This window comes from Rutilus rutilus (assembly GCF_951802725.1).
Source record: "Rutilus rutilus genome assembly, chromosome: 4".
In the NCBI taxonomy this organism is placed as follows: domain Eukaryota; kingdom Metazoa; phylum Chordata; class Actinopteri; order Cypriniformes; family Leuciscidae; genus Rutilus; species Rutilus rutilus.
The window spans coordinates 37979773-37991128 of record NC_140212.1 but is presented as its reverse complement, the minus strand read 5'-3'; the positions used below and the strand labels follow the sequence as shown (position 1 = coordinate 37991128).

At 39.1% G+C, this 11356-nt stretch overlaps 1 protein-coding gene across 1 annotated transcript in view; it reads right to left on the bottom strand.

Annotated features, from left to right (window-relative positions):
• Positions 1-11283: 11283 nt before the first annotated feature.
• Positions 11284-11356, bottom strand: part of LOC311289204 (protein NLRC3-like) — a 38176-nt gene continuing 38103 nt past the window's right edge. The window contains exon 13 of the mRNA XM_084407014.1: positions 11284-11356. This exon is cut by the window's right edge and continues 1397 nt beyond it. The gene's annotated coding sequence lies outside the window, so the exon portion shown is untranslated.

Sequence of the window (11356 nt, the reverse complement as noted above, 5' to 3'; positions counted from 1 at the left end):
AAAATAAAAGTCCTGTTTACACACTGCTGCTGCTTTCTTTCGCAACCAAGACAATATTAAGACCTGGCAATGAAAGAGTATGAGATTCTGTCTAATAGGTAAAACTGTAATGATAATGTTTGTGTGCAGAAACTATTTAATACCAGATATTACAGTATTAAAATGCAAATAGCTACAGATGTTGTTATCAAGTTAAAAATACGTATGTTAAAACAGTGTATGACTTAATAAAGAAAAGTTAATATTATGTGTCATTGTGGGATTGGCAATATGATCAAAATCATACTTCAAGATAAGACATTTTAACAATAATACCTGGTCTGTAAATCAGTTCTGTTCAGGAGGAGATTTATTTAAAGTAAACTGGATTATATTAGGATATTGATCACGTGTTTACAAGGGCAATGCCAGATAATTTTTAGGCTTGTTCGACTTGAACCGGCGCTGCACAGACTGATCAGTTTTATGACATCAAAGTACCGCGAGAGCAATTCAAAAGCATAAGGAGTACTTACTTTCTAATCACTCTCACGGTACTTTGATGTCATTCACCAAGCCTTTTTTTAACTCAGGGGCTGAGGGAGTGCTAGGTCATTGACAGGGAGAGCTGCGCAATTATATATATATATATATATGAAGAGTTCAGATGCAAAAGCCTCTAAATGCCATCTGAATTTTTTTTATAGAATGATCATTTTTATCAAGCTTGTGTATTTAAGTTCAGTAATTTCACTTAAATGACAATTAATAGGTAATCTTCATTGCCATTTAAGTGAAACTATTGAATTTAAATATACGAGCTTGATAAAAATGATCATTCTATAAGAAATTTTCAGATGGCATTTAGAGGCTTTTGCATCTGAACTCTTCATATATATAAATATATGTGTGTGTGTGTGTGTGTGTGTGTATATATATATATATATATATATATATATATATATAAATTGTATTAATAAACGAGCAAAACTTGGCCACTCAATATTTAATATTCAATTAATATAATATTCAACAAATGACATTTAAACATGCCAACACACTGAACAAGGCATCTTGTTATGAGAGAGAGGTGGGGAAAGTCCTGAGGTGGAATTGGGAACAGTCTCAGTCTCTGAGCTCCATGGCTCACATCTCTCCTCTTTGGCTTTTGAACAGCATTATCCTCACACAGACAGACAAATCATTTGTGGCGAACGACGTGGTACATGAAGCACTCACGGTGCAAGGGAAGGTTACACTGCTGGACCCCATCAGAGTTGACCCAGGACGCACGTCGGTGCCGCAGTGCTTCAGAGAACACTCCCTGCAGGTCTTCCTCTTGTTGTTGATCTGGACCAGGTCATGCTCAGCAGAAGATCCAGTTGGGCTGGTGGGGAGCACAAGATTAGATTATTGTAATGTACTATACTTGGGTGTCTCACAGTCCCTACTGTCACGTCTTCAACTAGTCCAAAATGCTGCTGCTAGATTGCTAACAGGAACAAAGAAAAGAGAACATATTTCGCCAGTATTGTTCTCTCTCCACTGGCTCCCAGTTAAACATCGTATTGAGTTCAAAACACTGTTGTTTGTTTATAAGGGATTGCATGGACTGGCTCCTCCATACATCTCTGATCTCCTTTCATTCCACCATAATGTTTTTAGAAATCTTAGGTCAACCAGTAGTCTACAGCTGACTGTTCCAAGGACACGTTTAAAATTAAAAGGAGATCGTGCCTTCTCAGTGGCCGCTCCACAGCTTTGGAACAATTTGCCATCTTACATAAAGACTGCCCCAACATATACTGATTTTAAATCTTTGCTTAAAACCCACTTATTTACTGCTGCTTATGGTCATAAGTGGGCGTAGTGGTTTTGCATTGTTTTGTGCATTGTTTATCTGTGGTTTTATGTTTACTTATTAGGATACTTGTGTACACTTTGTACAGCACTTTGGCCAACAGCCGTTGTTTTTAAATGTGCTCTATAAATAAATATGACTGACTGACTGACTGACACATTAGGAGCACTTCTCGCAGTGACGGGGATGATCAGCTCCTGTACTTCCACTCCGCTCCTCCCGCAGACTTGGCAGCCACAAAGGCATTGTAGCATGCCACCGTAACAAAGTAAAAGAACAGCCTCCTCCACCACTTCGTAGACCGATGATGGATCTGGTAGTAGCCCACCATCTGGTCCAGAAGATCGACTCCTTTCATAATGAAGGGTCAGGGTCAGAATCCCTTGTCTCTTCAGTATAAAACATTAATATCCTTTTAAATGATTATTTTATTCTTATTAAAAGTTCAATAATCAAGTATATCCATGTATTCATATAATCTTTGTGAGTGTTTAACCGTTCTCTTGTATGTGCATTCCAAGTGTGCCCTTCACAGCCATGGGGCTTTCTGAGGATAGCTCTCTTGGGATTTATAGAGTGATTTAAAGGACTCTGCAACCAGATGTTGCGTGCCCAACTTTCTTAGTCGGCCTACATAAGTTAAAGGTCAATGTATACGTAGTGTAAACTGATGTTTGTTGAGTGCATTTCATCATGTGCTTTTCTCTAGGGAGTAAAAAGGATCACTTTCGTTCCTTTTTCCCTAAGGAGTGAAACATGCTATCAGTCTGTTATGGTGTGCTGCTTTTTAGATAATGACCACAGGCCTTCTGTAGCCTTGAAAGGACTGCGGTTAGTTAGTGTTGTGTGTGTGTGCGTCTGACATTCTTTGCAGGGTCTGAACCCTGTGATGTGCGATTTACGGATTTGGAGACAACATTCTGAGACCCGAAGAGGTCACTTCGAACGTACATCTCGGAGTCGGGCGACAACGGTCCTGATTAACGACGATATGCCTACCTATCTATCTGTTGTCGATTATTGTTTAGACTTAATGTTCTCTTAGCCAATCAGAAGTGAATGTTTATGGAATGCATGTCCTTGGAAATGGTATAATTGGTGTATGATTTCTGTGTAAGGTAGAGTTAGCTTGCGACCTCGTGAGACTTTGACGCTGGCTCTACCAATTTAACTGCAAACTATTCTTCAGTAAATTTTTACTTAATTAATTGAACTTCACGACTCCTGGTCTTCTTTCATCATATCTGGTCCTGGGTCTGAAAACTGTACCCCCTTACAATATGTTGCTGATAGTCAGCAAGGCATGCTGGCACCCGAACCTCTGTCTGGTGTTGACCATTGGCCTTCCTCCTCACAAACCCATGAGCTGTCGGGTCATGGTAGTTGGAGAGGACCATCACAACCTTCGTGTCTTGCCAGACGCAGAAGGTCAAGTCATCCCGCTGCGCCACATTGAACTCATGCTTGTTCAACACAGCCTTCTTTGTGAGCTGCTTAATCTTGGGGAGGTCCTTCCTGTTGGCACGTACCATTCCACAAGCTTGCACCCCCCTGACCTTGAGGTCCTCCATCAACTTCACACTGGTGTAAAAGTTGTCCATGTATATGGACAGGTTGGACCCGTAATAAGGGGCCACCAGGTCTGACACTATCCGGTGAGCCAGGTCTTTCTCTGTCTTACCCTGAATGGCACCCGTGTACACCTGAAAATGGGTGACGTAGCCTGTTTTGCTCTCCGCCATGACCCACACCTTTATTCCCCACTTCACCGGCTTCATGGGGAGGTACTGCCGGAAGCCCAGGCGTCCCTTGTACTTTACCATGGACTCATCCACAGTCACGAAGCCATTGACCTCATAGAGTGCCTGGAATCTAACCAGGAGGAGGTCCATCCACTGCCGGATCTTCCAGAGCTTGTCTGTTTTGTCCACGGCAGGGTCCATGTTATCTTGGAGATGGAGATATCTGAAAATGCATAAGATTAATTTATAACATAACATTTATTGTCATCATTGTATTTATTTATTTATTTATTTATTTATTTATATGTATTGTCATTTGTGTGTATTTATAGTATTTATATTTATTGTTATTTATTTATTATGCCATACTTATGACTATTTATTATGCTATTTATTCATTATGACATTATTGTATTAATATTTATTATGCTATTTATTCGTTATGCCAGTATTTATATATTAACATTATTGTATTTATTAATATCATTATCAACCATCATCACCATAATTATATCATTTATTATGCTATTTATTCATTATGCCATTTTTGTATTACTAGTTATTATGCTATTTATTCATTATGTCAGTATTTATATATTAACAATATTGTATTTATTATTATCATTATAAACCATCATCACATTGTTATATTATTATTTATTATGTTATTTATTCATTATGCTATTATTGTATTACTATTTATTATGCTAGTTGTTCATTATAAAAACAAAACAAAACAAATCATTACCTCCAGATCAAGTCGAAGCGGTCCCTTGCCATGGCCTTGGGGACGTTGGTCTGGTACAACCATTTTGTCTGCCTCCAAAAATCCCTGCGTGCTGGCAGCTTCAAAACACAGCCTGACAAATGTCTTCATCTCCGTTTTGGAGACAGGTTTCCACTTCGAGTTGGTGGGGGTCTGACCACGCGTCTGTTTGGCGTACAGATTAGTTTCCATCGGCCAACATGTCCCAAAGCTCATCGGTAAAAATACACGAAAAGACATCCAGGGGGCTAGCATCCACTGGGATCGGCTGTTTCACCCCCCGTTTGCGGGTGAACTGCTTCGCCTTGCGCGGCTGGTAGTCCTCTGTTCTCCAGTCTACCTGGAATCCATAAAAGCCATCCTCCTCCTCTCCGTCTGTGTCCCAGAAATCCCACTCCTGTGCTCTATCCAAAGGATCATCGTTTTCATCATAATCCTCTACCACCTCCTCTCTCTCAAACTCCTCACTATCATCCAACTCAATGTCACTGCCCTCGCTGTCAAAATCCTCTGTCGTTGCCATTTTCCCACTCGCGTTTTAAAAAACCCCAAAACAACTGCACGTGTATGTCTGATTGATTGACGTGATTTTCAGCGAACCACAGTACAATTTGGGGGTCACGTGGTCTTTAAAAAATCAACAAGACCCACTACATGTGTATTTGAACCAATGACAGTGCGTTATATGCTGCGCGCGTCATGAAAAGAATGACGAATACAAAATGCTGCGCCACGCAACAGCCGGCAGGAGGTTCAGAGTTGCGCAATGCAGTAACCGGCGGCAGACGTAATGTTTCGGTGCGCAGCATCGGCACAAATGGGTTAAAGGGATAGTTCACTTTGAAATTAATTTTTGATATGTTTTAGCTTACCTCAAGGGCATCCAAGATGTAGGTGTCTTTGTTTCCGCAGTAGTTTCAATTTTGATATTTTTAGGTCAAACCGTTCTTGTCTGTCAGTCATATAATGCAGGTCTATGGTCACTGTCTCAAAACACAAGCACAGAGTCCAAATTAAAACAATTCCCCATCGTCCAAATGAAACAATTCCCCATCATAAGTACACATTGATGGCCTAAGACACGAAACGAGCGGTTTGTGTGAGAAAACGAACAGTATTTATATCGTTATCTCTTGAAAACAGCACACGTCCAAATGATCTGACGGCGCGGGCGGGTATAGATATAAACATAGATGTCGCCTTGGCTACTGCAGTTCATTGGAACGAAACCGTAGCCAAGCGACATCTAGTGTATATATCTATACCTGCCCGCGGGCGGGTATAGATGAATACACTAGATGTCGCCTTCGCTACTGCAGTTCATTGGAACGAAACCGTAGCCAAGCGACATCTAGTGTATATATCTATACCTGCCCGCGGGCGGGTATAGATGAATACACTAGATGTCGCCTTCGCTACTGCAGTTCATTGGAACGAAACCGTAGCCAAGGCGACATCTATGTATATATCTATACCCGCCCGCGCCGTCAGATCATTTGGACGTGTGCTGTGTTCAAGAGGTAACAACGATATAAATACTGTTCGTTTTCTCACACAAACCGCTCGTTTCGTGTCTTAGGCCATCAATGTGTACTTATGATGGGGAATTGTTTCATTTGGACGATGGGGAATTGTTTTAATTTGGACTCTGTGCTTGTGTTTTGAGACAATGACCATCGACCTGCATTATATGACTGACAGACAAGAACGGTTTGACCTAAAAATATCAAAATTGAAACTACTGCGGAAACAAAGACACCTACATCTTGGATGCCCTTGAGGTAAGCTAAAACATATCAAAAATTAATTTCAAAGTGAACTATCGCTTTAATAAACTAGTGTTTTCTGTGTCAGTGTCGGCTACAATATTCATTATATGCAAAGATGAAGTTGACGATCATCATATCAAAAGTGAACGCGCCTATAGGGAGAAATGCACATCATAGATTACATAATCAGAGAGTAGCATATTTCTTTTCATTTTGAATTGTTTAGTTTAAAGACATTTCAAGCTTTCTATATATATATTTCTCATGTCTGTGAGGCATACACTGAGTTTCGGTTCATTTTATGATGAGATGTTCAAGTTCACGTGCAATGCAATCGCGCCCGCGCCTCCATGTCATGATTATATTGTCTGCCTTACTTATTAAATCCAGGCAATTGGTTGATGAAAAATGTATTAAGATTCAAATTAAGATAAAATTTATACAAAATGAAACTCACTTTATAAAAAACAAAACTTAATGTTGGTCAAAATCATGCATGACCCACTCCATGTCTCTCGATATATTGCGCATCCTATCTTACTCGTGCTGTTCACTTTTCATAATCAACACAGAGGGAAAAAAAATAACATTATAGTATTTTAACAAATATAAAACTAAATGCGTTTATTTAACGGTCCCGTTTTTCGTGTGTTTTTGAAGCTTTGATTGTGTTTACAGTGTGCAATATAACATGTGTTCATGTTTCGCGTGTAAAAAAACCACTGTATTTTTCACACAATTGACTTATCTGTATACCGCTGTTTTCACTGTCCTAAGAACGGGCTGATGACTTCCTTGTTCTACGAAGTCCCTCCTTCAGAAATACGTAACGAGTTATGATTGTGCCAGCGGTTCCTGTGTTGTGATTCGACAGCAGCTTAGCGCACGTTGCCCTGAAAGGTCACGCCTCTTACCATAACGTCAGATAATGTAGACGGGCTCTGATAACGTGGAGATGCATGTGCTCAGTGCCAAACAAATGTGATTGGACTCCGTGATGAAAATAACAGCGTCTCGACGACATGGAGACAAACACACTCTACAAACGCACTCTACAAACGCAACTCTTCCTCTTCTCCGTGGGAGCGCAACAAGACCACGCCCCCTTTTTTGTGTATTCCTGTGGGCGGAGGTTAGTCAAAAAACTGTTCTAGTGACGTCATTAAAGAAGGAAGTAGAGGGATGTAGTCCAAACCGGCCGTTCGATGTAGGCGACTTCTGTAAAATAAAATATCTCGCTTGGCATTGAACTTTGAGCTTTATAATTTTACAGATATTATTTATACTCCAACAACAACATTACACACTAACTAAAGTTTGAAACATGGTATCACGAAGAACGGGACTTTTAATGGCTACAACACGTATAGTAGGCCTACAGACTCTCTGTATGTACAAATTGCTGCACATTCATTTAATTCTGAATTTTGCACACATAAGTTGAAAGGCATTTATTTGTGCATAGTAAAACATATCTGCAACATTTATCAAGTTAACGGATAATTGTGCATGCATTTATTAATCATTATGATACTAAAATCATAATAAAGTAGTGTCATGTAGTATTGTCGAGAGGCTTGAGAGAAGCTTAGGAAGGCTCAGTACAAAGGAATGGTTTTCAAAATGCCAGTTGTGATTTATTTTAGAAGCAGCATTTCTTAATGTGCAGTCCACAAAGTACAAAAAAAAACAACAAAAAAACACCTTAATGCAACAGATACTGGCACTAAAAAAAACAAAAGAAAAATGCTGTGAGCAGCAAAACTGGCACTGAACAATGCCTAGTGGCATATCCACAAAATGTCAATTTGTCTCACCTCAGACAGGTTCAAACGTTTGCACAGTATACAAGAGGCAACCCCCCAAACATGTTCAGACAATGGTTTAAAGGGACACTTCACCCATTTGCATTAAGCTTTGTATTGTTAGAAACCCAGTCATATATTATAATAAATGTGGATTTTTCATCCATTTTTCCCTGAGATGGGAGAAATAAGGATTTAAGTGTTTTACTTCCTGCTTATTATGACGTAAAAATCATCATTTTGCGTCATAATAAGCAGGAAGTCACATTTCATTGAAAAGTGTAGAGACTACAGACACTCGTTCCTCATCTTTCCCAGGGGGCGGGAACCGCTCACGCTACAGGCCTATTACAGATCAGTGGGTGGGACTTGACTTTCTGAAACTAAAAGCAATATCCTCCATCTTGTTTGGAAGCTAAGCTAACAGGCGCTGTGGAGACAGATGTAAAGTTATGACAATAGCGGAGGAGAGCACTCAATATGATATAGAGGAAGAGGATTTCGGAAGTCTGATGCTTGAATCAGGTGTTTGTGGCTACCTTTACAAGCCGCATTATAGCGAAGAGCAGCCGAGGCAGAAGACCTGCCTGCCGCGGACGAGGAGCCCGGACTGGCTCGGGTTAGGGCGGACTGGTGGCGCCGGTGATCTCACTATGCAACTACGAACCGCTACGAACACAGAGATAGAGTCCGACTGTGGCAAAGAATTTCAACAATGACAACTTCTCCTGGATGAAATCTCTGAATCAGACGAGGACACGGACGTTTGTGTTGTGAACTATCCTAGTTTCGCACCGCATCTGACTGAACATCCAGGTAACGTTACAATGCAATAATTCACCACTTCGAAAGAAATACAAATGAAGAGTAATTCACTAATGAGTTCGCCAACTAACTAGACATTTTGTGTGAAATTAATTTCAAGCTCTGGTGGTAGCTAGCCTTGTAGACGGAAGAGTTATTTCTCTTAGGCAGATATGCGCTTTCTGGATTAGTGGGAGTGGCTTGCGCAGCTGTGCAATGTGGTGCATTGTGGGAGTTGGTGTCTTTCATACAAATGCGTCCTGAAGTTACTTTCTTTCTTTCCTCGGCCAAGAAGGCACCAAATTCAAAATTAATTTTACATTTCGACTACATATATGACCCACTTTCAATAAAGATCAATGTTCCCATGGGTGAAGTGCTCCTTTAAATATACAGGTTTCCCGCCAAACACTAGTGGGACGAACCATTGTCACGGGGTGGAACCTTTCCCCGTGACACTCAACCCTCAATTACACAGCAAAACATTGGCACCAAAATAATCAAGAACTAATTTCTGACATGCAATAATCATAATACAAACATGCATAACATACAAACACACATTCAAACATTTAACATGTCATTGCTCTTATGTCTCTTTCCCTCTTAACAAAATGGTACTCTCTGGCTAGCAATAGGCTGGCAGTCTAGTGATGATGTCATTAACCTAGTTCATCATCACAAGTAGGCTATACTATGTACAAAAAAATCAGATGAGCCCAGAATATGAACGCAATGCGTTTAATTACACGTTAAGCATTTTCCTCCCATAGAAAACCATTAGAAGAACGCTTAATGTGGCTTAATGCAGATTAGAATGTCCCCTTATTATGTCGAAATAACGTGATATTATGTTGAAACAACAAGATATTATGTCGAAATAACCGGATATTATGTTGAAATAACGAGATATTATGTCGAAATAACGACTTATTATGTCGAAATAACAAGCTTTTATGTTGTAATAACGACAAAATATCTCAAAATAACAAGATAAGTTTTCTTTTTTTTTTCTTCACCATGCGATTCAGGGCTTCCATAGAATACAGCCTGAATATAATTGCTTCCAGAAATTATTTTTGGGGGTGCCCATCGGGCTGCTTTGGTCTTTCTTGGGGGTGAAGCACCTGCTAGCCCCTCCCTAGCGCCGCCCATGTGTGTTTACAGTATGTATGTATGATTTGGGTTTATATATTTCACATTTATTAATAAATTGACATTTATCAATTTTACAACAAATAACATGTTTTATAGAATGATACATTTTATTGAAAGGTAATTTTGTGACACTACAGTAAGAACTGAATGACTGATTTCCATCAACACAAATAAAGTTTGAGAAAAGCACAGATACACACCGTCACTCATCGTGACTCACAAACACACACTGATCTTTCTGTCTATATGAGGATTCATTACACACATTTATTCTGACATGTTATTTCACTGACAGAAGTTCAGCTGTAATATTAAAGTTTTTTTTTCCAATTGCTAACACACTAAAATGTATGGAAGCTTGTTTCCGCCACAGAATAAAACATTTTAAGAGATAATTGCGACTTTTTATCTCACAATTGCGAGTTTACATCTCGCAATTCTGACTTTATTTCTCAGAATTTTGAGATATAAAGTCAGAATTGCGTGAAATAAAGTCGCAATTGCGTGTTATAAAATCAGGATTCTGACTTTTTTTCTCGCAATTGCGACTTTATATCACGCAATTCTGACTTTATAATACGCAATTGCGTGTTATAAAGTCAGAATTGTGAGAAACTATTCTGAGGTAAAAAACAACAAAAAAACAAGGCGACTTTATTTCACGCAATTCTGACTTTGTATCTCGCAATTCTGAGAAATAAAGTCAGAATTGCGAGATGTAAACTCGCAATTGTGAGATAAAAAGTCGCAATTATCATTTACATTTTTTTTATTTTGTGGCGGAAACAAGCTTCCATAAAAATGACATGCACAGCACGATTATTAAAACTGACACAGAAAGCAAAACCTCTTCTCAAGTTTCCAAAAGTCTAAACACATTTTCGGCTATGCAATTCAAAATGGCACTTTTTAAATGCACTGAACACGGTTCTCTGCAACAATCTGACATAAAGTCACATGTTTGCCATTTCAAAACACTGCCACTCAAAATGACACTACATGAGCTAATGGCCAATGCATGTGCATGTGCACCTGGCCAAACACCTCAATGGATCATTGTTAACACTTCAATCTTTTTCAGTTTACTGTTTTTTTTTTTGCGAGCATGTTTCTGTTCAGTCCAATGTAAATATATCTGCTGTGCATATGTTGCACTGACTTGTTTGGTGAAAAATAAAAATATGTTTCAACAGCATGTGTGTGTATCTGCAAATATTTCTGTGCATGTGAACAATCTGAAGAATTTTCTACAATTTGAACTATTTTAGTATTATGGCAAAGCATACTAAAGATGAGAGTGCTTTTCATTATGCCCAACAGCGTGTAGTTGTAGTAATATGGTAATATGAATTAAGTATGTGCCATTTCGTGCAAAATTTTTGATTTTGATAATGCTATATGTAGTTTTGGTTGCAGTGCTTCATTTTGCAGGATATATTAGGTATTTTGCAGTTTGGGTGTGTGGTTTTGTG